The following is a 25150-nucleotide window of genomic DNA, read 5'->3' on the forward strand; positions in this document are numbered from 1 at the left end:
AAATTACGGTTTTGCTAACAGCCTGATCTGTGCAGCGCCTCAAACGCACGGCTTGGGACAGAAGAACTTCTCCAAGTTGCTCAGGCCATATAGTTGGTCATTGATAAAAAACTTGGATGGGAAAAAGATGCAGGATCAAGTCTAAACTGTAAAACAATAAAGCTTGATAGGGTAAGATGGGAAAATGAAACACAAAATTTGCTCTTAAAAAGATGTCTGATGTGTTGAAGGAAAACCCCATAACAGTGCATCCTATGGGGCTGACTTCGTAAGAAGCGTTTCTTTTTCATGAGATAATATTTTGGGTAAATCTAGTAGCAGAATTGTGGCACAGCTGAACCATGCACATAACTTTTAGAAATCTGTCTTTACCATTTTTGAGTTGTTAAATCAAGGTGGGATCACAAAAAGAAAGGGTCTGTAAAGTTACCAACTCCCTTCATATCATTTTTCCTCTTTCATGGAAAAAAATCACCTAGCAAAGATTATACCAAATCCTGCAGTCAGGACTGTGGGAGATTTGCATGCAACAATATTTACGTTGCCTCTATAAAGTAAGTAAGTACTTTAACTATCATCTTGATACTTTCTCCATGTTGTAAATAACTATGGTGCTTACAGTTAATTTGGTTGGGAAAATAAGCCAGACCAGCTTTTTTTCACTATTATTCTGGGCATTGTAGATTAAAGGCTTATGGGGCTCAGGGGCCTTTGGGTCTACAATTTCTTATGCTGCCATCATTTTAGACACCTATAATTCAAACGCTGTCCTGACCCCCTTTCCTCACATCAGCTTCTTCTGTAATCACAAGATATCCTGGCTCTGGGCACATGTGAAGAAAATTACTGCTGTAGAGACCAGCTCCTCATCTCAATTTCAAGTGTACTGAGCTCCACAAGCTGACCGTCAGCTCTTCTCTGCTGACCATTCCTTGAGGGAAGGCACCTATTCCCATGTGTCTGGTGGGTTCCTGGGAGCTCAGCGACGGATTTAACTACAAGGCCAGGCCCTTTAATGTAAGACACAAAGTTACTGAGAGCAAGCTGTCACTTCCGTGTGGCCTTTAATAAATATTCCATGGTAACCTGTGATATCAGTGTGTCTGGGTATTGACTTCAGAGCCTACTGCAGCACTTCACATAAGCTCAGATGGTCATAAGACTAACACCAAGAGACAAAAGCAAAAAATAAACCAACCAGTCAGACAACAAACAAAAAACTGACCAGAGACAGCAAGAGCAATAACTGAAGCCTTCATTTAATGAATTGATTTAAGGTAGTCTCTGCAAGTTCTGGAGTCCTTTGAGATCACAAGCACCGCAAGATGAGAAATATTTTCAGTGTCTAGGCAAGCTGGTGAGAAGCCCGGCTAGACCAGCTATTGTAACAGAAGCACTCCACTCATTTGGAAACATTTTAAATTTGTAATTAAGTTCACAAAACACTCACATAAATAGGTTGGATTAGGCTAAGTGCTTCAGCTTTCTATAAAATGTTTAAAGCTTATTCAACTGAGGCTGTTTGGTATTTGTCCTTGGTCTCTGTTAGTCAACAGGGGTTCCTTGAAACAATTTCTATTCCCAGGGTGCTCTTGTTTCACCTAAAATTTTGTCTGCATTCCTGTTCTTTGCTGATCATGGTACATTGTCTCCATCCATTTCCGCCCAGGCTGGTATAACTGACAGTCAGCTGGTTTGGCTGGTACTTGGGTTCTAGTGGACTTCCCTTTTGATGTCTCCTCATGGAAGTACTGCTCTGTAAATCACCCAGCTATGGCTTTGTCAGCATGGTTATGCTTTCAGCAGTGCCACAGAGAGTTAAAAAAAACCCTAGCCTTAGTAAATATGTCATCTTTATATATTTGGAGACTATATGCTGTTCCTAGCCTTAGTAAATATGTCGTCTTTGTACATTTAGAGACTAAGAGTATATGCTGTTCCCTGCTACAGCTGCTGCCCGCCACTGCTGCTTTCAATCGGGCACACATTATCCAGGTTTAATTTAAATTTTATATCCAAATAGTCTCACCCCAATGGAAAGCAGACTTGGAATGTCTATTTTCAAGGAAGTATGCAATTCGGGATCTGCAGTCTTAGTGACTCAGTGGGCATAGGTTTGGTAAAAACTGGAACTTGATGAAAGATACACAACAGCGTGATACAAAGCAATACCATTACGGGTCAGGATTACAAAACAACAGAATTCTAAGTTTTAACATCATCAAATGGTGGAAAAGATGAAGGCTAACACTGACAGAATGAGACTGTGAATGAGTAGCCACTATCCATTCCAAAATCACACCTAAAGGACAAAAGTCTCAAGACTGCAACAAGATAATCTAATATGAATACCCTTAAGCTGTCCACGAAACTATGAAATGGTACAAGTGAAAATCAGGTTATTTTTTTTCTGAAAGACATACACTGAAAGTAACAATTACCTTTCTCTATCAAGACTTGAGTTGAAGGCTCTGAAATCTTCATCACAGTTAACAGTAGCAGGCACACCACAGCAAAGGCTGAAGGAAAAACATAAAAATCAGTCTGTGTGGAACTTTGTAAAGTAATTTCTGGCAATAGCTGGAAGTTTAGAGGACAATAAAACTGAAGGAAGACAGAAGGGAATTGATCACGAATACCAGAAACCTGGGATGCAGAGAACCAGGGAAATGAGCAAGCCACTTTCCTGCTGAATGTTGCATTTTCTGCTGAGAGTCCATAGGGATTGCTGCATGACATCAGATATCTGGGGACCTTTTGGGATGCATCCAAGAAACAGATCTTCCTTGTGGCACACTCCCATGAAGGCTGTCCTTTAAATCCTGGCATTGTCAAAAGACTGCTTGATTTCATTATTTTATCCTCCATGCCTGCTCAAGCAAAAGTTCCTTCTGTATAAATGAGGAAAAAGTACAGGAAGCAAAAAATAAAGCAGCATACTGGTACTGTTGTCTTACAAATACTTGGCATTATATACTCTGCTGTGGTAAAGCCACTGTTTTTCCACTGAAGAACATTTTAAACAAAGTTTAGAATTACATAAAGAACTGCAGAATTTACTCTGCATAACCTGCTTACGCAGCACCAAAATCAGCCTCCAGCCCAGAAATTGCCTATAAACGGATGGCAAATGCACAGCTCAGCACTGATTCCAGGTGATTTCAGTTGTATACATTTTCTTCTGCAAGCTATGCTTCATCTTTGGTTTTTGGCTCACATGCTGTAGATCATGGTAAACTTTGCAACATTAGAATATTTCAGCTGTAAATGGCTGTTTATTTAGAGAACAGAAATATGTTATATGGTCCTAAAGGCCCCACAGGCTTCAGAGTATAAATGTTTTCTGACTACTGGCTTCTGTTTTCCCACTATGAACAGTACTATGCCTTTACATAAAAAAAACTTGTTTTAAAACAAGACTGAAAAGTATGTGTATGTAATTTCTAATTGGAGGGCGCAGTGCTAAATGCTCAAATGGCATCAAGTGAGGGGGAGGTGTGAAACAGTCCATGAAGGAACAAAATGCCAGGAGTTTTTGTAGGAAAATTGCCATAAGAACATACCAGAAATTCTGTAAAGTGAAAAAAAGGTTTGGGAAATGAAGCTTTTATAACGCATTCAGTATAACTTTGCAATACAGCAGAAATTCAGAATCAGTATGCTGAAGAACAAACCATACTGAGTATTCCAGGACTAGAAGAATGTCTGGGGTTTCGCTGAAATTAGAATTTGAAAACATTTTGAATTTCTCAAAAAGGCATATTTAATTCAGAATTGGAACAGCTGACCAACAGATATCTCAAAAACAAATTCGTAGAGAAAACAACTTTAATGTTAGCTTATTTAAGCTAACTGATTATGATAACCCTTTTCTCCTTCCCAAGCTTCAGGCTGAAACCACATCTGTATCTGGGCACGGAATCCTCTGAGTCCATTAGCACTGGCCTGTCTTGGATAAACATTACAGAAAACCAAATTAATAAAACACAAGTAGCTATATAAAGATTGGGTATGAGGCTGAATGTGAATACAACTAATGGAAAAGGTCTGTCAGGCTTTTTGTCTCAGAAGAGTTTGCAATTAATATTGAACCTACTTCAGTTTTAGCCAACACCAAAATGACCTTGGCCTTGGCAAAAAAAATATGGAAAAAGATTTTACCACAGCCCATCTCTGTAGTGGGTGCTGGTTTACTTTATGGAAATATCATTTCCTTAAAGCAGAAAACTGAGACTATGCTCAGTTTGCCTTTATAAAGCGAAGCGATGCATCTGGATGCTTCCTAAGAAGGGAAAAAGTTAAAAGAGAGTTGAAGCAGGATAAATATGTACTGGTATTTTAGTAGGGCAATTTCTGCCTGTTGATGAAAAACCCTGAACCCCAAAAGGGATATTGCTAGCATCTCTTCGGCAAGGTTCCTGAAGTGGAAATAATAACACTTCCTCATTGGAAATGAAAACACTTAAAAACATCATTGCTAGCCAGCACATGGAGAAATTTTCCAATTACTGTAAATGTGGTTTGTTACAGAGACAGCATATCATGCTTTTAACATGATGGTTTGATTTTCAATCCTTTCTGTGTTATTTTTAATGTTCTCTGTAAGCATGAAAACATGCATGTGGAAACACATACTTTGCAGTTGTTACAGAAACATAGTTCACTAATTATTCATAAAAGATACTTTCTCCTTCCATCTAACCTGTTAGGAGTAAAATAATTAGTAAAAAATATTTTAGAAAATAATAATAATTTAATCAGAAAAAATAATTAGTAAAATAATTAGTAAAAAAATAACAAGATCTTAAAACCCCAAAGGTTCTTTTTCCATCTCTCCCTGTCTCACAAAGTAGAGAAAGTTTACAATCTGACATGTCCTTCTCCGGCAGAGGTGGCAAAGAATTTAAATAAAAGCCTTGGAAGAAATCTAGAAGAGTCTGGTGAGGAAATGCTGATGTCATCTCCAATGGGATTAATCCATTTACACAGTTTCTCAGGTTTTGAAGACCTGTGATCTAATGTATTCGTTTGAGGCAGGATCTTGAAAACATAAGTTTTCTGAAAGCTGGATTTCACCAGGTCTGTTCTTCAGGTCAATTCCCCAACAATTTTGGCACATGAAAGAATTTCCAGTCTTACCACCTTTGTAAGGATAGTATTTTCTGATTTATACATAATCTTATGTATTAAGATCAGGCATGAATTCCTGAATAAAAGCTAGATCCTGACATGTTTATACTGATTATTCATCAAATTTCCTCTCCTCACTAATCTTTTAAAGTCTTTGATCATGAATTTAAAGGGGGAGCCTACCTGTTTAGGCCAACTAAATGCATGTAGTTTTATTAAACATGTCTCCACAGAGGACTAGCCTTCCTGCCTGAGGTAAAACTCAAATATATGTAATAGTATCCTCTGTGCAGATAAAAGTAAGATGAGATGGAAAATGTAAAAAAATAATATGATTTAACTAGTTTAATCTCCTCTCAGCCATATCTTTCCAATTGTAGCGTAAAAAGAATAACCCCCACCCCATGCTTCTATAGTAAAATTCACTCATATTCACAGATCTATTTTTTTAGGAGTTGAAAAATGTTCTTTTTGTATCCTAACACATTCACTCAGATTTTTATTTAGTTGTTTTTAACAGTGTATTAAACTTAAAACTAGTCAGACGTTGTATGTGAGCAGCATAAACCCAGACATATGGTTTCAATTCCAATACACCAAAATCTCTGTGTTAAAAAAAAACCAAAACCCACAAAAAAACAACATTCCATTTAACAAACATTTTTATAAAATTCTACTTGAAAAAACAGGTGAATGAATTACTTTACAGTCAGCTGTATATTTATTTTTATGCAGCTGTGGTTGAGTATTCCACAGGTTTTTAATGACCCAGTGCACACAGAGCACTCATTCAGCAGCCTGAACAGTGTGTTATTCTCCCATGCTTGAGGCTGGAGCGGAATGTCAATATGGAATTTCTACCTCCTACTACAATTTATGACTTTTATTTGGAATGGCATGGCTTAAGAATTGGCATTCAAGGTTATTTCCTTGTGGCTTTGCAGATCCTTCAATGGATGCTGGTGAAATTTGCCTCTGCATCTCAACCTGGAGGCCCAGCATGGTTGTTTGCCCTGACTCTGAACCACAGTGTATGGGATGCTTCTCAGAGCTGCAGGAATGTGAGCGGCCTGCTTCCACATTTATGGTCAAGAAGCAAAGACCTGTGGTTGGCTTTAAAGTCTGGGGGCTAGTTTAGGCTTAAGAAATATTACAGCTCCTCCAGCTTGGTTGCCTTGGATAAGAAAGCCCATCTGGGTGTCACTCACAGCCTCTGAACGTCATGTTTGGTCTCACATATCAGTTTGTTCAGGTTCTTTAATCGCACTGTGGTTCATGCTCCCAGAGATTGTGCCAGCTGTGCAAGCTTTCCCTAGGCAGTGTCTTTTCTGGGTGCTGAAAAGTCTGAGGCAGCAGTGCTGTAGTACCTTGACAAATCTGGAAGGGTTTCACACAAGATTAGATAGGTGATGCCTGAGTGTCAATATGCAAAAGGGTCTCCCAAACCCACAGAAGCACACAGAAAAGTAGATTCCCTTTAGTAACAGAATGCTTCTGTTTCACAGTAAGCAGCTTTGGAGGCATTTAAACAACTCCCTATTCAGAGCCCTAAGAAGGTTCAGCAAAATCAAAGCGATGCTGTGACAACTGTTTGCAATTAAAATTGAGAGGGTGTATTCAAAAAGAAGAAGTATCTGGAAGGCAGGACAGGAGAGCCCATCCTCTCCACACGAGTAGCCCAGAGTAAACCTCCAGGCCACCAAAGAACATCCCCATCTCCTACAGGGCTTTGGCTTTCTGGACAGGGCAGTGGAGGTCAGCATCACAGCCACTCATATTCACAAAAGAGGTTTGAAGCTGCGAGTCTCAGCGCAAAAAAAAATGGCATTATGTGGTCTAGCTGGGAAGACAGGAGTCAAAAAAACCTTCTACTTCAGCAGTTTGCACCTGAATATCTTTCCTCTTTATACAGAACAACTCAAAATTGGCTCCAGACAAACACCCTGACACAAAACTTCTTGTCTCAGTGAAATTTTGTGCTTTGACAGTGCAGACATACAAAAAATTACGTCTTTTTATCAGCAAGATAATCCTACTAGTGCTACTTTGTGCTCACTGCCATATTTTGCAGGAAATGTTTAGTCTGTTTGTATCTGTTTATGGAAAGAACAGGAATTTCCACAGAACGAGAAAAAAAGAACAGCAAACTGGGAAAAAGCTTTCTTTGTCAGCACTGCAATATTAATAGTGCTTGCCATTTCACTCAGCAATAAATAACACCCTGTTTGTTTCTTAAAAACAAAAAGCAGCAAGAACGCATCCTTAGCCAAAACCATCCCAGGCAGAAAGGCCAAATTTCCCTAAGTGCAAGACCACATTGATTCTATGTCTAAGAAGTCCTCAGCATTTGCAGAAAGCAACAGATCTTTTTCAGAGAGTTACTTTTATGTCAATGACGGTCACTATACCACAAAAGTTAGGGCAGGGAAAACTTTCTCATGATTTTTACCATCAAAATGTCCAAGCACTGGCAAAACAATTCAATTTAACTTTGCCACAAGCACAGGATGTACTGAATAGTTGCTCACAATGTCGGCAGACTCCTTCTTTGCCAGAAATATTAGGTACAAACCCACAAGGGTTGAAACCTAATGACATTTGGCAAACAGATGTAACACATATGGAGCTTTGGGACTTATAAATATGTCCATCTTTCTATTGATACCTTTTCAGGATTCACAGTAGCAACAGCACACAAGGGTGAGAAATCAAGAGATGCCACCTGACATTGGCTCCATGCCTTCAGCACAATGGGTGTCCTTCAGCAGATAAAAACAGACAATGGGCCCCATACATCTCTTAAAACACAATAATTCTTCCATGCTTCGGGTATCAAATACATTACAGGTATTGCCCATTCCCCAACAGGGCAAGCAATAGTCTAAAGGACATATTTCACATGAAGAAACATGCTACAAAAACAAAAGAGGGTGGATCTGATAGGCATGCTCCCTCAAGAGCAGCCTAACAAAGCAACCTATGTTTTAAATTTTTTTAATCTCTCCAGTAGTGTGGGAGATTGGAGAGCAGAGCCCCCCCCTTCTACCGTTAAGCCGTTAACCCTTACTATAAATTACCCTGTTCTACCATTATTAAACGCCTTTTACCGTCGACCACATTGGTGTTGCGAGTGATTGGCCCGAGCAGGCAAAGAGTGTTTTCCGCCGTGCTGTTCCTGACCCAGGACGCCACGCCTCAAGCGGAGGCAACAAGTGGTGCCGAAACCCGGGAACGACAACCGGGTTCGGGATTCGCCTGGACGGGTGAACAGCGGCCGCAGCGGCGGGACTGTCTGCGGCGGGGAGGACGCTCCCGGACTGGCGCATGGGAAATGGAGTCTCGCGCCAAGGTCGTATTAGGGGTTCATAGGCAGTGGGGGTTGGACTGCAAGGCGGGAGAATTTATCTTCGTTGCATCGAGGCTCCTGCATATGGGGGTAATTGGGCAGCCGGAGGAGTTACTCCGTCCGGACGTGTGGGACAAGTGCACCCAGGCTTTAGCTGAGGAGGTGATGTCCTCGGGCTCGGGGCAAAGCCTTAGATCATGGGGAAAAGTTGTGCGGGCTCCACAAAAGGTTCGCCCAGAACGGGAAAAATGGAAAGCCCCGCAGGACTTCATGAAGGCGGGGCCCCAGCTGGGTGAGGGGACGGCCGGACAGACCGCAGCCAATCATGAGGTGGCAGAGTATGGAGAGCTGCCGCTGTGGGGACGCCCTTCACGGCCCCCGAGCCCAGGTGCGCAGGCTACAGGAACAAAGCATTCATTGTGGGACGAACTGCTAGAGGAGGCGAGAAGCGCGGCCGTTAGTTCAGAGGCGGGCGGCCGTTAGCCCAGAGGCGCGGGGGGAAGCCGTTACTTCAGGGCCAGATGGTGGCTGGGCGAGGCCTCCGCCTTGCGCGCCGCAGGATGGGGAACCCCAGAGCGGGGGGAACTCGGACGTGGGCGTGGTTGGCGGGGGAAGAGAGGATGATATGTACAAGCGAGAGAGAGAGGTCGACTTGTATGTCCACTTTTACAAAAAAGGGGGAGTAGGAGCACTAGCCCAAGGACCCCCTGACAAAGCCCAGCCAATACAATGGATTGTGTTGGGAAAACCATCACGTGCCTTTTCCCTGGGAGTTGAGTGCCTCAGCAGCCTTATTATGAAAGGCAGGAAACTCGCCCTGAGACATTTGGGCATTGAACCCGCCAGGATATATCTGCCCTTTCGCAAGCAGATTTCTTCACAATCATCAACAATATTAGAGCACCTTGCCATAGCCCTTGCTGGATTTGGAGGAGAAATTCGTTATGCAGCAAAGCCCCCTGGATGCAGTTCCTTGCAATTGTTGACATCGACCTCGCACCAAAGGTAATTGACCGGCCGCAAGCAGGACCCACGGTGTTCACAGACGCATCTTCATTGACCTCCACCGCAGCGGTGGTATGGCAGTCAGGAGAACACTGGCATTGCATCAAAACAACCGATCCCACACTTTCAGTCCAGCAGCTTGAAGCAGCTGCCGTGGCACTGGCATGTGGTCTGTTCCTTAATGAGCACCTTAACATCGTAACAGACTCTATATTTGTAGCCAGGCTCTGCCTAGCTATGGCTGGACCCGGTGTGTCAGTGTCCACGGTGGCAATGATGCTGGAGGAGGCACTCGGTTGCGAGAAGGCACTGTATCCATCATCCATGTCAACAGCCACAACCCGGTCAAGGGATTCTTTCAGATCGGTAATGACAAGGCAGATGCCGCTGCGAGAGGGCTGTGGACCCTAAGAGATGCCCAGCAACTCCACGAATCCCTTCATATTGGGGCGAAAGCACTTGCGAAAAGGTGTGGGATTTCGACCTCTGATGCAAAGCACGTAGTCGCCTCATGTCCTTATTGCCAAAAATCACCACTGTGGTCCAGCGGCGTCAACCCCAGAGGTCTCAAAGCCGCCGAGATATGGCAGACAGATTTCACATTATGTCCGCTACTGAAACCTCGAGCATGGCTTGCAGTAACCGTGGATACCTACAGTGGGATAATTGTAGCCACACAGCATCAAAAAACTGACTCCAAGGCAACCATCCAGCACTGATTAATGGCTATGGCATAGCTGGGTATACCAAGGCAAATTAAAACTGACAATGGCACAAATTTTACATCAAAATCAATTCAAGCCTTCGTTTCAAAATGGAGCATCACCTTACTACATGGCATCCCATATAACAGCACAGGACAAGCCATTGTTGAACGGGCAAACAAAACTTTAAAAACTAAGCTAGAGGTACTGGCGAAAACAGAGGGTTTTACCAATTCCATTCCCCAAAAAGACCAAGCGCGTATCCAGGCGACTGCCCTGCTGGCATTAAACCAATTCCCTAGGGAAGAGGAAATAAAAAGCCCTGCCCAGAAGCACTGGGCCACCAAAGTGATAGAGGAAGGCCCGCAGGTCTCAATTAAAAATGAGCTGGGGGAATGGGAACGGGGTTGGAGGCTGATACTCACAGGGCGAGGGTATGCAGCAGTTAAGAAAGATGGCAAAATCAAATGGTGCCCAGTTAAATCAGTTAAACCGGACCTTCAGGGCGAAACTAATTAAACTTGTGAAGTTTATTTTGCAGGACCAAATCCTTAGACACCCCCACAACCTGAGCACCTTGTTTCCTGAAGGCCACGACAAACCATCACACAGCTCAGCGAAAGACCCTGTGGCCGAACTAAAGGAGACGCTGGCACAGAGAGGAACTGGGGGGAGAGGCTCAACAAAAAATATTTTCAATCATGGTTCAAGGTGTACAGTGGCCTGATTGCCTAAAATGTAAGTGATGTCCATCAAGTAGAGTTTGAACTCTGGCCAAGTTCTAACTCTACTTGAATGGAACAATCGACTATCATCCCAGAGGTTTTCTGCATTTTAAAGTTCAAAAGGAGTTGGAGAACCATGAATCCGGACATGAGTTCTCCAATTCTGTCTTACTAAAATTCATCAGCCATCGCAGACTCTGGGATGATAGGTCAGTATTGTAGTGATAGGCAATCATATGGCTTTAAATCATCAACTGTGCTGCCTTACTTTCATCCCAGAACATCGTCAGGGAGAAGCCTCTCCAAAACTGTGCCAGAGAACTAATGAGGAAGTCCTGCAAAGATCCTCTGAGTCATGGTCCAGTTATCCTCCATGACTAGTCGCCCTGGGTTCTAGCTTGGAAGACCCTTCTGCTGCAATGCCCTTGGAAAGAACTTTGGGCCTCACATTTTAAATAAGTTAACCTTGTTCGTTAAAAGTTGGTTGTAAAAGTTAACATTTTTTGTTTGTCAGACATAGTTACGAGTTATAGAAATGTTCATTGTTTTTCCAGTTGCCAGTTTACCTTGGTTAGCCTTCATGTGTTTATAGTCTTTATATTTTTTGTGTTTTTAATTAGTCATAAAAGGGGGGGGGATATGTGGGAGATTGGAGAGCAGCGAGATAACGCAATGTTACGTGCAGACGGAGCCCCTCCCCTTCTACTGTTAAGCCGTTAACCCTTGCTATAAATTACCCTGTTCTACCGTTATTAAACGCCTTTTACCGTCGACCACATTGGTATTGCGAGTGATTGGCCCGAGCAGGCAAAGAGTGTTTGCCGCCGTGCTGTTCCTGACCCAGGACGCCACGCCTCAAGCGGAGGCAACACAGTAGAGATGATTTAACTACACATAAAAGGCTTCTGGGTCAGACTGCTGTCAGAAGGAATTCACCCAGAAGTGACATACAAGGATGTCACAGTGATCACTGGAAAGGTCCAGTTCCACTGTGAGCTTGGGGAAGAGGCTATGGGTGTGCTTCTTTACCTTCAGGGCCGTACTGGCTTCCAGTGAGATACATCAAACCCAGCCAAGGATGACAACAATGAACCTCTTTGTCTTTCTACTGCTGTGCTGCCATCAAATGGCAGAAGGGACAATCTGCTGGGCCCACATCATTTAACCTCTGCTGTTCTATTTCAGCCTCTGACCTGGTCGGATCTAGAGCCTCCCATAAGCACAAATGGAATAGAATGGGCAGGAGGAACTTGGCTTCCTCGCCTGGGTCAGGATATTGTAGATACATAGAGGATTAACACACTTTTGTTACTGATTTACCACCTATCTGCTTAATATGCAATCAAACAAATGCCTCTTGACTTTTACCTTGTGCTAACTTTTCTGTGCAATTGCATTTAATATATGCACATTCAGACAACGCAAGAAAATTGACCTCTACTACATTGCCAGCCATTCTGTCTGCCTCCAACTAACCTGTGGATGCCCTCCACCTCATTTCCCCAAATGTCATTTTACACCCATCTCCAATATAAGGCATTTGGAATGGACACCATGCACAGGACAGCAGCCACAACAGCAGTTCTTATAGTACAGGAGGGTAATTGATTTGGGACCACATGGTATCTTGAAAGACAGTGGGACCAATACAACCATTCCTCCGTCCCAAAAGGCAAACCACAGTATTGTTTGGCGTGGTGGTGGGATGGCCAGATCATTAATTCAATATTATTGAGGTAATAATCAGTCCCATGTGCACAAACAGTTGTGGAAAATGTTGTTACCCGGTTATGGCAATAGTATATACCAAGTAAAATCAGATAACAATGCTACAATTGCTACTTCAACACTGCAAGAGGAACAATTACTAATGACTTGTACTGCACACCCGTATGTTTTTGCTTTAGCTAATGATTTCTCGATAGAATATAAAAATGGTTTGGGGTTTTTTTATCTGCTGATTCTTTTGTTTTCAACTCACGCATAACCTATGGAGATATGTGTAACTATTCTGTCCTTCTTCCATCTAAAAGAGGATTTGAAATTTGGGTACCTGTAAATCTGACTTGGTCTTGGGAAGGACAGGATGGTCTCTTGCAATTGGCTCGACTAGTCCAAGACGAAATCCAAATGAGTTTGCAAATTTCTGGGTTGGTTAATCTTTGCTATTGTTTCTGCTGCAATAATATTAACCACAGCCTCTGTGGCTGTCACTGCCTTAACTCATTCCATTCAAATTGCTTATAGTGTGGGACAAATTAACTAATATCACAAAGCAGTTACAAAGGTAAGAAAACATTGATAAAGAAATAATGGCCAGATTAGATGCCTTGGAATGTGCTCTTATGTGGGTAGACAAGAGAGTTGAGGCCCAAAAACTCCATCTGTCCCTGCACTGTGATTGGGAACATATCCATAATTCCTTATGTGTCACTCCCCTCACATGGAATGACACGGAACACAATTGGGGGACTGTTAAAAACCACCTCCAAGGGGCCTTTGATAAGGTCTTACAACAAAACATACAGCCACTTCACACTCAATTAAAAGATCAACTCAGAACTTTACAAACTCTGCAGGAACAAATGGTGTTGACAGATCCGAAAAATTATCTCTCTTGGCCAAATCTGAAAAATTTGTTTTCTGGGATAAATTTACAAGTTTGGGTTTTCATTGGACTGAGTTGTCTAGCAATAATATTGTTTTTAATCTTCTGTCTTGTCCTTTTTAACATAATCAGAGCTGTCAAAAGCACACAAAAACAAGTAATGGTTACTTTAGCCTTACTATGACTCCTTTAAAAAAAAAGGGGGGGGGGGGTGAAAGGAAACAGCGAAGCCTGAAAATTCCTGGGAAGCACGAGAGAAAGTAGATTACACACTATCTGAGAGCAGGAAAGGCATCCTCTTTCTTCGAACCCTGCAAACCTTGAGGAAACTAACAAACTGTCAGGCCAATGGATTCATTACAGGCCTGCAGCCAGTTGTGTACAAAGGACTGAACAAAAGATTCTCACACTGTGTGTAAGTACTGCCTTAACTCTGCAATAAACTGGTTCATTTTGCTCTCAGCTTGTGAGTCTCATTTTCATATGCTGCAACCAATAATTGTTCTTTCCAACCCAAGCCATTCTGTGATGTAACTGGAATTCAAGTAAAGAATAACATTGTGCTTTACTAGATTCAGAATTCAAACACAAATGTAACACAGGAACAGAATAAGACAAAAATATAGAAAATAAATTGGACCTGAAATGCTTCATTGGAGTGCCTCATCTTCAACAGTTTTCACTGAACACAAGACAGGGATTTGTGGCTCCCTAGAAGAGCAGTTTCCCAATGCTATGGCAATTATTCCCAGGTGAGGTCCAGACACTACAAACAAACATGACTCATTAGCAGCAGGTTTAAGAATGAGTACTCCACGGAGTGTCTGAAAGAGCCACTTGGCTAAAAAGAGAGTTGAATTTAGTTTGATTTCACTCAAGGTAGACTTTGAGGAAAATATAATTTCCTGGAAGCTTGAAACCTGGCTTCTCACGCACCTTAAGAAGGGAATTTTGGACCCCTGAGGATAGTCCTTGACTGCTGTGGTGGCTGATGTGTGTAATCCTTTCCATTACCTGACTGCATGCCTGCTTTTGCAGGATAAAGCTGTCAAAGAATGACACCTCAAAATGTTTTATGAAGAATTTCACAGGAAATAATATTTTATTAAATCCTCAATCATAGTAAGAAACTGTCTAAATTTACTAATAGATCACCTTTGAAAGGCAAACTGGTTTTTACTCAGTTCCCAGAATTAATGGAACATTCTTATCCCTAGTTTAGGTCTACTGTGATATTCCATAAAATAGCTAGAACATTCTGCTTATGAATTTCTGATATTTCCAATTTCTGATCAGGCCATTTTTCCTTTGTTAATTTTCTTAGTGCAACCAGTGGAGGCTAAAAGAAGAGTCCTTTATCTTAAAACATGTAAAAATTGAAGTGTCAGCTTAAACTAACAAGTACAGCAGCCAGATGAATTCACTCAACTCTCAAGTATTTTTGCATCTCTACAATAAGACTGCTACACTATATTTCATTCTTTGATTAATGCTGTTCTAATAACATTTGGAACACTACAAATCTTAGAACCACAGAATGGTTTGGTTTGGAAGAGACCATAAAGATCATCTAGTTCCAACTGCCCTGCCACGGGCACGACACCTTCCACTAGACCAGAGCCCCATCCAACCTGGCCTTGAACACTTCCAGGGATGTGGCAGCCACAGCTTCTCTGGGTAACTTGTTCCAGTGGGTCACTATCCTCACAGCAAAAAATTTCCTCCTAATATCTAACAAGTTAGAGAAAATGTAATTATAAAGATGTTGTGGATTACAAAGACATCTTTTGATGCCAGTAATGACTATTTGACAATCCTAAATATGTTACAGTAATGGCTGTTAGTTACCATCAAAGCAATGTACAGAGCAGGGGTAAAATTAAATAAAAAAAAGTTACAAAAATTGCAGTCAGCATTGCTGAGGGGGGATGAAAATGGAGGATGGAGCAGGGTTGAAAGTTACAGACATAGTTGTAACAATATTTAAAATTCCAGGGAGAAATTGCTGTGGCTACTCCCAGGATGGAATGTGGTCAGCAGGCCCAACGTCCCACATACAGTACATGCTGAGGGGGCCTAAATGGAGGGTGGAGTGAAGTGGAAACACCAAGTTCAGGCTCTGCCAAAATTCTTGCAAAAGGGGATGCCAGGTGATACCTGGTACCTGATTAGCCACACAGCATGTGTCAAATAAGGGAGGAAAAAGATTTCTTGCTGTTGAACCAGCAGCCATGGTGAGATCACTGATACCCATGTCCATTCCCAAAGGTTACCTCAGATGCAATGCAGCTGTTCCCTACCTCCAAGGCATGACCACCCTGCATGGAACATGATAAACAACCAGTAACTCAAGCTGTACGGAAACTCAAAAATTAGTATCAAAGTTTAAAAAGTGGAGAAGATAGATGTCATGGTTTGACCCTGGCACAATGCCCCCATGAAAATACACTTTCCCTGGTGTCTGCTGTGAGATGTGACCCGGAATAAGCAAAACAGGCTTCTGCTTAGGAATAAAGTAAAGAAAACTTTATTAACTACACTACAACTACATATAAAAAGAAACACACACAGGGAAAATGAAAGCCCTGCAAAAAAACCATTTCCTCCTCCCCCCACCAAATTCTCCCAATACAATACATCTCTCCCCCAAATTCCCAACTCTCAGTCTATCACCACCCTTCAGACAATCAATCCCCAGTTCATAAAGAGGAGAGGAGTCTTCCTTGTGCCACAGGCTTCCCCTGGAAACACCGTTGAAACCTCGTGCGTTTCCGTGTCACCTGTGGCACCGCCGGAGTACAATCTGCCGTCGTGACCTCTTCCTTCCATGCCCAGTGCTCTCACCACTGCGCATGGACCAGAGCTGCTTCTAGGGTTCCCCTTTTAAGGATGCTTTGACCAGTTCCAAAAAGCACAGTCTCTCACTTTCGGGACAACTGTCCCCCCCAAATTTGTTCGCCCCCTGGGGCCGAGGGGCACCAACACTGAACTCTCTTGGCTCCAAGCCATTGCCTTCCCCCTAGATGCAGTTTCTGTGTCACAGGAAAAAAAAGGTTCTGTTCATGGCAATACAAGAAAAGTCCAGCAAAAAGCCACTCCATCTCTTCCCACCTAAGGTTCTTCTCCACCTCTCTCGTGGCCCATTTCCTCTTATCTCATCTCTTATCCCTCTTCTCATTCAGCTCCACAAAAAGTCAATGCTCTGCAAGGTTTTCATTGTCCAAAAAGGGTTAAAGGCTCCTACCAGCGGCCAGACTCCTTCTCCTACACTTCCCCCCACCCTTCTCCACCACAGGCGGGCTGTGCTGCTAACACGATACCAACTCTTCAAGGCCACAGCACAGTCCCAAGCAAAGAGCACCGGCTTCCTCTCTCCCATCTCCTGGGGGGCTGCCCAATCCCTCCCGGTGCTTCTCTCTGCTCTCTCTCTCTCTCTCTTGGGGAGGGGGGGTTTGCTTGATGTCTCTCTTTGCTCCTCCACCCTTCCATCCCAGGGGGCCTTCAACCCCCTCTCTGTCCAAGGCCCAGCCTACCTCAAGGTCACATGGCTTTTCCCCTCCCCTGCCCAGCTCAAAGCCGGGCAGGGGAGGTTGCGACCGGAACTCAAAGAGGAAGTCCCAAGGGAAAGCTCCGCTTTTAACCCGTGTTCTCAGAGGCGTATCCAATAGCTCAGTGGCCAAAATCAGGTGCCAATTAAAATCTGAACACCTAATTGGTGGCCACAGCATATCCCAGAAAACCTCAGAAAACCTACTTCCTTTAAACCCACGACAATAGAGAAGACTCAGTTGATGCTTCTGGCATCAGCTGACAGGCAGAACATATCTCCTCCACCACAGAGACGTCTGTGGGGTAAGAACTGCAGTCTGTGTGCAGATCATTTAGCTCAGGCTAGGTTTTTCAGTGGTTAGAGCTTGTTAGTATATTGCTTTGAATAGATTTTTTTTCAGCCAGATACTATCACCTTCAATCTTCAAACCTTAACCTTAACAGTTTTCTGTTATATTAATAAGGAGTGTTCCATAAATTGTTATGTGTGAGTACTTCAAGGGGGCTACCAGTTGCCAGCAGTAGATAACATAGTTGACTGTGGAGGCCTGGGAGGGGATGTCTCTTACCCTGAATCTTCCCTGAGGCACCACAAACCAATTAAAGGTGTGGGACCTTGGGAGGAGGTCCTTCTGTCTCCATGTGACCCTGAACTGCCCTCTAACCCTCCAGACCTTTTAGTGAAGGGCCCCGAAAACTGGACTCTAACAGATTTGGTTGTGCACAAGGGTCTCAGCTGACCCAAGGCACTGACAGACTAATCAAACACAAAGGGTTTGAGAAAATCTCCTCTTTCACATGACAAGATCTTTGAATTTATATGACACAGTTCATGAAAATGTTACAGTAACTTCCCAGAAAACAAAATAATAGCCACGATTTAAACAGTGAATATAGTGAATTTGAACAAAAAAGATTGCTAAGAAGACCTCATCCTTTAGAAATAGCCAAAATATGTAGCTCACATATTACTGTTTTCTTCAAAGGTAGGCATAATTCAGTTTTGAGTAGGTCTTTATTGACTCACTTAGTTAGACTGACAAATGTCTTCAATACTTTAAAGTACATTGATGGTTTTCTGATATAAACTAAAGAACACCTTATTTTCTTGTAATTTATTAATTGTCTATAAAGACAAAATATACATCACTGATATGCATCATGCGCTCCCCCTCTCTTGTAAGATGATGCAGTTCAGTTATTGCAAAATCTACTTATGTGACACCTAATAAGTTAGGTGACTACTAACTTTAAACTGTGTGAAGAAAGACATGTTAAAACTGCTTCCTCCACCTAATCCAAGGCACAGCCAGAGCCACAGATTCCGTGTGCTCAGTGACATCTGCCAGCACTGGGGGAAAGCTTTTGAAAGGTGTGAGGAGCGTGATTACAAAGATATCACAGAAGATGTTTTATGTATTTAGAAGATGCTGCAGCTGAATAGTTGGCTGTGAATCCCTTGCTGGGTGCCAGGTCCCAGAGCAGAAAGGGCTTGTAAGGACAGCTTGTGGGGCTTACATGGGGAGGGCACACAATGGCTGTTGAAATAATTGAATTGACACGCAAAAAGTGCTGCCTGGGAAAGAAGGAAGTAACAAGGGAGGCTTTGAGAAGAGGAGAAGCAGCAGTGAGCAGCATCACCACTGGTGGCAAGAGGTGAGACCCTGAAGGAATGTCTTGAGTGTCCCACACGTATTCTTTGTCATGCCTGCATGCTGAGGGCAGGGGGAGATGGCTTGACCTAGAAGGAGGCACACAGATGGGACCTGGACAAGTTGTAAACTTCCTAAATAGCTATCTTGTAATGCAGCTAAAGCTGGCACAACTCCCATCCACAGCAGTTGCACACTGGCAGCTGACCAAGCTGTTTCAGCCTCACTGTCCATAAAAAGTTCTCTGACAATATTCAAACACAAGACAGCTTCTGACTGCCCAGGTAAGTGTTTTTCTGGGTGAACACAGACCACAGAAAGACCTTGCAGGAGTTTTGAGAAGATTTAGTAGTGCTCACTCTCTTGTCCATGTCATCACCTGAGCAGTTTTTTCCTAGGCAATATCTTTAGATCTTTGGAATCTGTATTCTGCCTGGGACTGAGCACACAGGTCCAGAAAGCACTTGTGCCCTGACTATCTGCAGTGACCAGACTATCCACAATCACCAAAAGGGATACAGCTAGAGAAGTTAAATCCAAATCTCAGAAATATAGTGGTAATATATTAGGAATTTATATATAATATAGCATTATATGGTATTACATATTACATAAACCCATGTCAATATCAGTTCCCCAATTTCTCGCGCCTTCCAAAAATAATAGTGGCTCTATCTAGAGTTCCTTATCTTTCCCAAGAATGACTGAACAATCCTGCATTGCTCCTTTTCTACTCTGACTTTTTCTCCTGAGGAAAAAACTCTGTCCTTGGTTAAAATTATTTAAAAAATTACATTGTTTTGATTTGGCCATGTGTGCTAATAAATAGGAATTTGGATTCTCTTTTGATAAAGTTTGTTTGCAGCAATGAAAATGTACGACTGCCACAATTAACCCTTGGCTGCAAGTTACTTTCTGTAATAAAATGTGGACTGATTTTGCCTCTCTGGTGTCCTTAATTAATTGATTGCTTGAAAAACTATGTAACTATAACTAAAAATGCATGTAAGCTTTACCAATGAATCCAACTGGCTGAATTTCTTTGGTTGTTCTGCTTGAACATCTAGTTAACACAGCTGGTTAGAAACTTCTCTATGTGTATTTGTGCAAATGTGGTTTTAGCTCATTTCTAGTTTGCATGATTTTAGTTGAAGCAAGGTAATCTATGGTGTCTAGACCTTCTTTCCCACATGACTCCAGTACGGATGGTTTTGACCAGCACTATCCCAGCCCGTGTAATTTATACATCTGTAGTGTATTTTCTCTGCATGCAGGCCAAGTTCCCGTGTAGATGGATCTCTGCCAAAGAATTTTTCCAGTCCTTGTTTCATCACTCAAGCCATGATTCTAATACCAGTTCACTTCTTACTACAAACTAACAGGAACCAATCACATATTTGTTAAAAACTATCCACTGAAAGTATAACAAAATCGTCTTTCTTTTTATTGTTCTGGTTTTATGCTTTTGTTGGTATTTTAAATTTGCAATGAAATCTTATTTGTCAATCTATTTCTCAGTGCTAGAAGAAGAAATCTTTTCAATTTCTTAGGTTCCTTTTGATTTCTTGTAATGGCTGTTGAAACAATTTAATTGTAACTGAATATATGGAATGTGAGATGGCAATTTATTTCAGGCAATTCTGCACAGACCGTTTTAAATGTATCGCCCAAAACAAACAGATTTAAAGATTCTTTAAAAATTGATTTTAAAATAAAATATGAATGATAATGCAAGTCTAAACTCTAATGTCATCTCACCTGTAGATTTTGCCCATTTTGAAGAAAATGTATTAAACTGATGGACTTTTAAAAAAGTAACAGAACTACTACTACTGGATTTGCTTTAGCCTGAGATTTTGTGTGCTTTGATTTCACATTGGGCCCACTTAAACAGTGTGGAGAGAATGTTTGATGACCAAAATACACAAAGAATTTTATCCAAAATATGGCTGAAAAGGACATCAGCCTTAGAGCTTGGTCTTAACATGTTTTTCAGTAGTTCATTCAGAGGGACATATTGCATTTAATTGGCTGAGTTGTGACCCTTGGAAACAGGATTTAAGTCCTGTTGGTGCCTACCTTTTTAGGATCCTCCTGTAACTCCCACAGTACCAGAATCAGTAGCTCACATTGAAGCTCATTTTCATGGGCTGCAACAGTTGCTGTTAATAGAGCAGTAGAACCACTTTCTACTTGATGTTTCACCCAAAAGAAAAGGAGAAAGGCAACTTACATGATGGTGAAATCATGTTCCACTTCCAGGGTAGTGACTGCTTAAATCATTAGACAAAGAGAGAGAGAGAGGCAATGTGTGTCTGAAGATATATATTTACTATGACTCCTTTCCCCATCTCCAGAGCCAAGCACTGCATTCCAATCCTAATGTGCCTAGCTGCATTCTATCAATCCTTTTTGCCAAATCTCTGAAGCTCCTCTGGGGTTTCTGGAGTGGCTCAGGATGCTGAGATACAGCAGATATCTTCCCTGTGAGATTTCTGCTGTCTTTTGACAGGCTCAGGAGCTCTGAGCCCTATTAACCCTTTTTTGCTCACTGTGTTCTACCATCCTTTCAGCCTCCGTGAAGGACCAGACACAAACATGTGTTTGATTTGTCTCAAATGTTCTGTTAGGACAGGAAAGGTGTGATTGGAAAAGAGGGTCCCAGGGAGGGGGGCAGACCTGTTCTGAATCAACATCCTGCTTCACCCTGGGACTCCTGCTCAGTCCACTGTCCCTCTACTTGCATCCTGGAGAAAGGTTTGCCAAACAAAACAGCAGGAAAAATCTACTTTGCATCAGAGGTATACACCAAGGTAACTGCAAAAGGAAGTGGGATCAGGCCCCCTTGTGCTCTTTTTCTTCCCTTTCTCTTTGACTCTTTCCCCAGCTCTGGACCATCCATGTGGCAGGACCAATGTAGTATCTAAGGACTGGTGGTATTTGTTCTCTTTCTCTCTCTTCTGTCTTTATTTCTGTCCTTCCTTGCTTTGCTTCTGGAAAGAACAGCTATCATATCCTACCCCAGACTCCATCCTGAAGTTTGTTGCTAGAGTGAGGAGCTTGTGGAAGTGTGTTGGGTTTGTTCCAGTACCTTTGAAAAGCAGTGTTGTGGCTTATGCCAGCATCTCTGAGAAGCGCTGTCGTGTCGCCTCTTAGCCAGCAACTTTGAATTGTGGGATTTGAGAGCTTATTAAAGTGTAATGTAAAAAGTAAGGGTATATTAGCCACTGCTTTTAAGAAGTGTTAAAACTTAAGGGGTTGATAACCAATGCCTTATGTGTCTAAATAGTGGTCTGGTTGCTGAATCTAAGGCAGCTATATAATAGGAGCACCGGAGTTCTTTGACATATAATATCTGTTCAGCATGAGGAGGACCTAGAACGAACATCATGCCCCATTCCAGTGGGTCATGACAGCCTCCAAAGCAGCCCTTCTGTGAGACTTCATTAAGCTCTCAAACAGCTATTTCCTATTTCTTGATCATCCTGACACCAGTATCAGCAGCATTGAGTGGTCCTGGAACAGGCTTTTCCAGGAAACAAGATTAGTTTCATTAGCCATCCTTATTCGAGCTTCAGGGTGGCATGTGGAAAATTCACGCCACTAAAAAGGCTACAGAGCTGCTGCCATGGTTTAAAGAATTTGTTCCTTATGGATATTTCTTTTCCAACTTATTGTACTGCTGGTGCAGTTTTCCAGCCTTACAAAGCCTAGGTACCAATTATCTCCTCCTCAGATCTGCTTTTTAAGACACACATTCTGCTCTTGGGATTCAGAAAGTCACCTGCATCTTGATGTCTGAGAATGCTATGTACTTATATATATGTACATGTACACATACACAGTTATACATACATATATATATATCTAATGCAAAATATCATCCTGCAGCCATCCCTAAATGGAAAATATTCTGATAGCTTACAATTGTAAAAAGAAACCACAAAAAAACCCCACTTTATTAAAAACCACAAATGATATAATTTGTATTTATAGTCACAAACATATTGTTTCACAGGAGAATTACAAGCCATATTTTTCATGATATGACACATGAAGGATGAGCCATATGTCTGCAAAACAAGGCATGTAAGTTGCTATGTAGAAGCAGAATCTTTGCTTTTAAATATAACTCACAAGAACTCTTGTGTACTTAGTCATTCCTAGCCTTTCCTACTTGGAAGCAAAACACCCCACTTGTGTCTGGGGTCAGATTCAGCCACAGCTCAAAATAACATAACTCACATTAGTTCACTGTGGTTGCATTAGTGTGGACACTTTTTGAAATCTCAAGACAAATGCTTGTAGTATAGATTATTTCAAGTGATAAACCCCACCGTATTGCTGTGTGGCATGCAGGAACAGAGCTCTTCCTCTGCTGCAGCCACCCACCCTCCAGCAACTCCTCCCTTGCTAGAGAGATCCATGAAATTTCCCCATTTAGATGAAAGTTTATCCCTCTTGGCAAGCCATAAAACCTTCCTCCTCTGGGGCAGTGAAGGTAGTTTGAAACAAGAGGACCCTTTCTTTTCCTTTGTTTCAATGGTAATATATTCCTTTGGCACAAAAGGAAGGCAGTCTCCCTGTGGCCCCACAGCTTGTCCCACAGGCTGAACTCAGAGACAGAAGGAGATTTCTTCCCTCTCGGTGCAGCATCAGCTAAACACAAGGGCTGCACTAGTAGCAAATTTCTCTTTTCCACAGATCCTCTTTTACTGTTAAGTCCGCCCTGGGGTCTTACCAAGGTACCATTCTGTACTTAACAGTTTTTTGACAGAAAAAATAAAAATTGCATTTACAGAGACAACAGATATTCATATAAACACAGACTTCCAGATATCTTTGGATGTCATAGAAAATGGAATTCCTTCCTTTTTTGACCTGCCTCCAAACCTGAAAATAGTTTCCAGAAATAAGGAAGTTTTGGTTATTCTACAAACTTGTAAGATACAACCACCAAAGTAAAATGAACAAAGACTCTACTTCAGAAAATGTGAGATCATATTTTTGTGTGTGGCCCACAGAGCCTTGAACTTGTGTTAGCCTTTAGAAAGGATTCATCACTCATGCCAATGGAACAGCCGCAGAGCCTGGATGCACAGAAATCTCAATGCCCATTGCAAATGTACTTTCTATTAAAATTAGTTTCACTAGGCAATTCTTGTTCTCAAACAAGTTAATTGCACACAAACTGTGAAAATTTGAAGCTCAAGATAAAACTGAGTCTCAAGCACCAAAGTGGTTAAATTGCACTGAGAGTGCCAGTGACCCAATCAGCCAGAAGCAAAGGGATGAAGCTTTAATACTGGTCTCAACCTGATGTCCTTCAGTGGACAGAGCAGTGCCAGAAGAGACAGGAGCATCTGTAAGAAAACAGTGACAGCCTCAGAGCTGTCACACAAGTGAGGTCAGCCCTGGCCTCAGGGACAAGACTGTCCCCTCTCCAGCCCTTTCCAAGGGAGGGGAGAACCACTCCTTCTCAACAGCCACCTCCTCAAATCTGCCCCTCCTTTCTCTCAAGATAGGAGGACACCAAAAGCCAGAACCACTGGGGTACTTCTGTTGTATTCCATACAATAACGTAGGTGGGATACCACCTGATGTTAGAAAAAGTTGTATCATATTAAGCCTCATTACAAGCTACTAGCCATCCATCAGGATGGTACAGCTTCACAGCAGATCAAAGCATACTAGTGGCTTTGCAATTTAAGCCTCAGGTTTATAACAGCCTTATCACAGGCTGAAATCCCAGGAGTGTCAATTCTTCCTCCTGGAAAGAGAAGATTAGTATTTTGCGGGTGGTTTTCATGCTCATTTCAAACAGGATATAGCTTTAAAAATAAAAGGTGTCTTTATATGTGTGATTCTAAAGTACTTTCTTTAAAAGGGAAGGAGATTGGTTTTATTTTCACCTTCTACTTGCTTTGAAAGCTGAGATGAACAAACATTTGGGAAACCTAAAGCAATCCCCCAAATTCCATATGCATGTACATGTTTATACACATGTATGTGCATGCACGACATTGTATTAACACTCCTTAATAAGTAATTGTTCCTTATATTGAGTAGAATAGGCAAGACTTCGATACAATACTTCCAGGCTTCTAATGATACTTCAAGGCTTCAATACTCTTGCAGATTAGACAGCAATTTGTTGGGGATCAAGTCTCCAAGAGTACAGAAGGCCTTGCAGATACTGCATGACCCGTGCTGCAATCCTGTGCAGGAGTCCAAGTAGACATTCTGCACGCTTCTCCCTGAGTACCAGTTACACTCTCCATGTTCCTTTCCCATTAATGGATCCCCTGACAAGGTCCCAGCCACAGCTCTTGGATATGTGAAAGCAGAAGTGGGAGACGTCAGAAAGTCTGAGCTCAGTTTGTAGGGGCTTATCCATCTGGCAGTCAGCCTCACCCTAATGGTAAATCATC

The 25150-nt window shown here is 42.2% G+C and overlaps 1 protein-coding gene across 1 annotated transcript in view; it reads right to left on the bottom strand.

Moving 5' to 3' along the window:
- Nucleotides 1–2950, bottom strand: part of BBOX1 (gamma-butyrobetaine hydroxylase 1) — a 30779-nt gene extending 27829 nt beyond the window's left edge. The window contains exons 1-2 of the mRNA XM_030949274.1: nucleotides 2647–2950; nucleotides 2442–2519 (exon numbers count right to left, since the gene is read on the bottom strand). The gene's annotated coding sequence lies outside the window, so the exon portion shown is untranslated. The remainder of the gene's footprint in view (nucleotides 1–2441; nucleotides 2520–2646) is intronic.
- Between the last annotated feature and the right edge of the window lie 22200 nt (nucleotides 2951–25150).

This window comes from Camarhynchus parvulus, chromosome 5 (genome assembly GCF_901933205.1).
Source record: "Camarhynchus parvulus chromosome 5, STF_HiC, whole genome shotgun sequence".
NCBI lineage: Eukaryota > Metazoa > Chordata > Aves > Passeriformes > Thraupidae > Camarhynchus > Camarhynchus parvulus.